The sequence below is a fragment of the Scardinius erythrophthalmus genome (genome assembly GCF_964197995.2).
Source record: "Scardinius erythrophthalmus genome assembly, chromosome: 23".
Lineage (NCBI taxonomy): Eukaryota > Metazoa > Chordata > Actinopteri > Cypriniformes > Leuciscidae > Scardinius > Scardinius erythrophthalmus.
The window spans coordinates 7,190,727-7,197,501 of NC_138243.1; positions in this window are offsets into that span (position 1 = coordinate 7,190,727).

Sequence of the window (6,775 nt, forward strand, 5' to 3'; positions counted from 1 at the left end):
AAATGTGGCACAGTTAGTAAAGCTAAACCAGAATTTTATTTTACTAGACAAAAAAAATAAGAATTAAACAACTTGCAGAATTACTGTAAGGCTTTCTTCATATGTCAGACAGAGTTTGTAGATCGGAATATGATGCGCTTTAAATAAAAACTCATTTAAAGAACGAGAGAAAATTACAAGGATGCTGATCAATCGCGAAGTAAATAAAAGCAATAGACATTTACTACAATTTTATACAATTACCATATATATATATATATATATATATATATATATATATATATATATATATATATATATTGTATATATAAGAACTAGATCAGTGCGCTAACTAAATCAGTGCAATTATTAATTTTATTTCCTGAATCATGAACATTGTTTTGCTGTTTCTGTGAAAAAAAAAAAAAACCGTGAAATGCTTTTAATACTATGTAATACTTAAAAATATATTTTTAAAATATATTATATTACTGTAATACTATAATACAACACAGCGGAATTTACAGCGAGTTTAGGCAGATTTCCCCGTAGAATGTTCTGACGGCCTCAACGTTCTATTCCGACTTTTCCATACAGAATATAGAACGTCGCTATTTTATGTTTTGGTAATGTAGCATATAATAGCCCAGTATTATAGCCTAATAATAATAATAATAACAACAATTTGCCATAACAAATATAAACAAATGTCTAAATGTCTCCACACGTTTGTGTGCCTCTTTTCACGCCGAGAACAAAAGTCACTTATAGTCAGAAATGGCTAAATATAAACAAAAACAGATCATTTTCAGACGGACTCGGAGACGAAGAAAAGTTTGTATTTTTCTTACCTCCGCGCGCAGTCGGAGATGTCCAAACGCTACAGAATATAAATCATCTCGAAGCCTATTCCACATACGAAATTAGAAATTCGTTTTCAAAATGCAAACGGTCAACGAGAGCGCGAACTTTATAAAAACAAGCACGATAAACGCGCAATATCACAACAGGCTCCTTTATCGTGTCCAGTGACAGTAGTGCAAGAGCGAATAAGCGCGCGCCTCACACACCGGCTCTTATTGCCGGAGTTGGATGTGAGTGATTGGCGTGGCTCTGCCCCTCTGAAGAGCCAATGACGTTTCACTAACTGCCACTCAAACACACTAAAGAGAAGCTCAGACAGGAGCCGCAGGGGCCCCGGGTGATGCGCGCGCGCGCGTCTACTTCAAACCGGAATTAGTGGGGGGGAAAACACCCGTGAACCACCCATGTGTAGGCTAATCGGTATAATCGCATGGACAGCACCAGAAACTGTTTCATAAATATATTGTGTTACACGCCTAAAATTTGGCCTAACCAAAATATTTTTAGTACATTTAAATAGGACGATTATAAATGAATCGCATGCATTTTTCCATTTAAAGCTAACGAATAATTGTAGGTTTAAGTTAATATACTGATAGGATGATGCCAATAAATAAATAAATAATACAATTTTGTCGGCTTTAATTAATATGACGGTCGTTTTTTCGAATATGATTATTATATGATTTTTCAGCATCCACATTGCTTTTTGTATAAAGTGGCCCAGTCTTGTGACCATTCATGTTTAAGAGCGGGCAGTAGCTTTTGTTAATGTTTTATTATTTCGCTATCAACATCTGCATTGTCACACACTTAAACTGTCCAAACTGTCATTCTATATTGAGGCAATTTCCGCGCATTCATAAATCAAGCGAAAGGCGATAAATGTCGGCATGTCATTTTTTCATCATTATGAGGTAATACATGGGCTGTGCGTACTGAATCGACCACAACTGAGAATAAAACTAATCGCTTGATGCCGATGACATGTTGTCCGACAAACTGTCTCATCAATAACATTTATATAATAGCCAGGTGCACTATTGATCCAAATATGAAAAAATAGGCTACTATTATGTTTAAAAAAAATGCCGTCATATTTTTTAATATATGAAAAATGCCCTTTCGCTCATATTTCTTCGCTTCAAAGCTTCAGATCTGCAGGGCTTTTATTTTAAATGTCGGCATTACATATATAATTTCAGGATGTTGATAACATTGCGCGCAATTTTGATAAGAATAGTTGGCTTAATTGTGACGTTTTCATTTTGCCACGATAATAGAATTAGTACAAAAGGTCAAGTGTTCTGAAAAGCCCAGTCAAATTGACAGGAAAGAGAGGGTCCCATCTGTAGCCCCCTAAACCTCATTTAGAGCCCATCCCGCTGGCTTTTGTCTCCCAATAGCCAAAGAGCACCTCATACGACCTCTCATCCCATTACAGGAATATGAAAACATAGATATATGATAGATACTTCAAAATAAAGGTGGAATAAATGTAACTCTCGTTTAATTTTCAATAAACACTAACTCAAATAATGTTTCAATTTATACTTGTGAAAATGTGGTTGGTATTTTGCACTGTAAAAAAAAATTATCAATTTTTTATTTTGTCAAATCAACTTAATGTGGTTCAGATAACATATTTTTAGTTTCTGTCAATTAAACCAATTTCCTTCATTGTATTAACTCAATTTTTTAAGTTTCAACGAACTTAATATTTCAAGGCAACCAGGTAAATTACTTTTTTTTAAGTTAAACCATACAAATTAATGTATATATGAATTTATATCAGCTACTGATCAGTGTGTTGCATGTTTGTCTGTTATATGTCCATAAGTGTAAAAAAGGCTGCTCTATAATTAATTAAAACACAGAAGGGTTAAAAACTGCGAAGGTTTATATTAGACCGCAGCTAATGTTAATCATTACAACTAACATGCTGAACAGTTAAACATGCCGGCCCTGGTTGGTAAATCATATGTCTGCTTGATGCATTGAACTTCATCTATATGTATGTTAACCCTACTGTGAAATTAATCATGCGTTTAAAAAATTACTTGTGTGACCTGTGGGGGTCAATACAGAAGAAAAAAAAAAGAGGGAACCTAATAGCTACATGAACAGGACATTACACACCAAATCCATCATCCAATCCAAATATACCTCAGGCAAACGGTTGTATTTTTTAAACAAATGAAATGTCTTTACTTGCTCTTTTAATGGCTGTAATGCAACTCGCTGACCTATAATTGTCATGAACAGTAAAAATAGGCCTGCGTACACGTCCTACATCATAATCCTTACTTAACACTGGAGGTCTATCAGACTAGATGCTCCTTCATCTGTGGAGACTTATCAAGCAATTTCATTTAAATACAATCTCATCATTGAAAGCATTCATTCATATAATGTTGATTATCTGGTCTTGATTGAGACAAGGAAATGCATGAAATTACTTGGATATAGTTCAATATGCAGACTTCCAGTAGCCTATAATGGACACATATATATTATTACTGTAAGGTAATCAGACTCCATGCAGGTAAATAGGGTCGATACAGTGTGGTGCCACACAAGAATCTTTATGTAAGTTATGAAATAATGAATTGCTTATCAAATATACATTTTAATGTTATAAGCATCATGAAGCTATGTTTTTTTTTTTTTTTTTTTTTTTTAGATGTATTCATATGCAGCCAATTGATGGAGATGTGTGAGATGTGCATGTGTGTTTTGATTCATTTAAGCAATACTCAAAATGTAAACTTTAAAATTAAATGAATGTGAGAGATTTTGAGCAGTGTATGTTGGTGCACATTTACCTTATGCCACGCTCAAGGGAATGTGGTGTTTTCTAGCAGCTTTCAGCCTCTTCAGCATCAGTCAATCCCTGAAACGGTCAGAAACATATTTGAGCGTTGAACAGTCATAAATTGCAGCGTTTTTAGTGTCCTTCATGCCTCACGAGAGCTTGATTGATAGTTTCATTCCTGCTCGTGAAATTATAACAATCATTTGTAACACTTCTGACCTTCTTTAGGAAAAGAAAAAAATATATATATTACGAAATATTTCTGTTTGAAATCAGCGACACGTGAAGTAAAAATGAACCACTTTATAAAAGTCTTAAGCTCCTCCCCATTCATTGAATACGAGAGGATGTAGGTAAAAATATATGGGCCTAATTAGATAATAACGATTATATTCTGTCATCACAGTCTTTTCGAGAACAAAAAGGAAGTTTTGTTTTAAAAATAAATTTTTCGTTTAAAAAAATAATAATCCGACAAATATACGCACGATATGATTGTATAGCATAATAGTAGATAGATAATTACATGTTGTAATAGATAGTGTCTACTACTAAAATAAAAATATAAATTGCCGCCTTAAATGTTTAAGTAAAATCATAGTGATTGGAAAGTTTTAACCTGCAGTGATCGTTGCACACATTTGGTTACTTTTTCTTCTGACACTTTATATTTAAATACTATGACGGATTTTTATCTAAAACACTTACTACGAGCAGAAATGGCAAAAAATAGGACGGAAATAAAAATGTCGCTATATCAATGAAAACATTTTACAGTGTTATTACAAAACAATAGGCTTCACATCCTTGAACTTTCAGGCAAACATGTTGGCTGGACAAAAAGTTTAACAAACCTGCCTGTGTGTTTAATGCATTTTTAATTATTATAGAGATGAATTTATCATAATTGACTGATATTTACAAATGCTTCCAAAGCATGATAAATGCAGACGGGATAATAAATCCTACACATAAAATAATATCAGCGTATCATATAGGCCTTATCCAGAACTGAAATCCACGATGTAGGCTACGTTTTATATAACAAAGGAATAAGAAATTAAAGGCAAACGCGACATTATTTATTTTACATTTTGCAAACTTCCCACAGCTGACGCTTACCTCGAGCGACGTGTCTCGCGCTCGTCTCTTGCTGACAGCGCGCGCGGCTGCTCATCGAGGTGACGCGTCGCGCGCTTCCTGCGTTTTTGTAAGATATTCCAAGTAAAACCTTTGTAAATGCAGGTCTATGGCTGACAGTGAACTGATGCTGTTGTGCTCGTGTGGTCTGTTGAATCACTCTGAGTCAAATGTACTGGCATCATCTGCTGTGCATTGCGCTCGTGCAGCTCTGGAGACGAGCGCGAGAAATGCGCTCATTGAACTTCCCATCCCAAAGAATCTCGAAGAGGTGGGGCTCTTCCCGGGATCAGTACGTGGATAATGCCATATCATGTCTGAAAGTTTTGCAAGGAAAGCGTGTCGACTGAATCTTTTTGATATGGATAATCTGAAATTGTGTGCCATTCCACATTGACAATGAGATCTTTGAGAAAGCTTTTCTTCAAAAAAAAAAAAAAAAACATCTGTTCTTTTACCATGAAGAATATTTTATAGAAAATAGAAAACAAAGACGTTAATTATTTTTGCACACTCTCAGGAATTATGGAATTTGAAAGTGTGTTTAGTATCATACAGTATATATATAGAGTATGATTTATGATATATTTCTGAGACAACTTCTCTACAGTATATGACTAATCAAAGACTAAAATACTGCCATAACAGATATTGATGATAATGGAAGTTGTTGAAAGTATAAACAGGTCAGCAGCCAGTCAACTTCCTTTACTGGGTTATTAATTAGTGTCAGATTAGTAAAATAATCCAGTGACTGTAATTTACACTGTCTGGTGACTCTGATCTCCTGTATCCCACAAAAAGTTCAATTCAACACAATTCTTCACGACACCCGCAGTGAAACTCTAAATTTCTGTATATAACTTATACCTTATTTTAACAAGTAATCACACTGTAAAAGTTAGACTGTGTAGTTACTGTATATGTTTATAGATTTCATCCTAATATGACCCTTAAAATGGACTTTTGTTGCTGCAGTCAGAATCATTCATGTTAAATATTTGTATTGTATATTTTTTATTTTTATTGTATATTTTCTATTGTAATATTTTTGAATGGAATAAAATCTGAGATGCTAGCTATACTACCACATGTCAATTATGTTTTATGTTTAAAAGACAAAACATTGATTGGTAACACTTTATTTTACAGTGTCTTTGTTACACGTTACATGTAGTGACTGTAGTAATAACTAAATTATGCACAATTACATGCAATTAACCCTAAACCAAACCCTCATCCTAACCCTATAAAAAATCATTGTTGGTTTAACTTAAAAAAAATAACTTGGTTGCCTTAAAATTTTAAGTTAATTGAAATGAGGAGATTGGTTTAATCATCAGAAACCTAAAATATTATGTTAACTGAACCACATGAATTATGACTTGACAAAAAAATTATAATTTAATAACACATCATATATATATATTTTTTTACAGTGCTATGTAGTTAAGTATTATTACTCAGTACTTAAATGTATAATTACACTGGAATACTGACAATAAAGTGTAACACATGTATGTGCCTGAAATCAACAACATGGATTATAAGTGGAATTACATTACAGACATGCAATGATAATGCTATAGATCAGGTATAATGACTCTATAGCTTTAAACTAGCTATAACATTATATGGTTTAAAGCTGTACTCTTTTAAATGTGACACATTTTCACCATTTCTGAGCTATGCAAATAGTTCAAAGTACAAAAAAAGTCACTAAACTTACAAATATTCTTAATGTGGCAACACATAATTAACAGATTTTTATTTAAGTAAAAAAATTTGTAAAAAAAAAAAAAAAGATAATTACCATTCCCTTACTTTGCATTTATATTAAAAATGACCCTGTCTTTTTAAGTTATTTCCCCATATACTTACGATATGGAATTCCAACCCTAGCATGATATATTTGAACTTAGAGCAACTAAGTAAAGAATGTCAACTATGGTCATTATCATCATACGTCCCGAACGC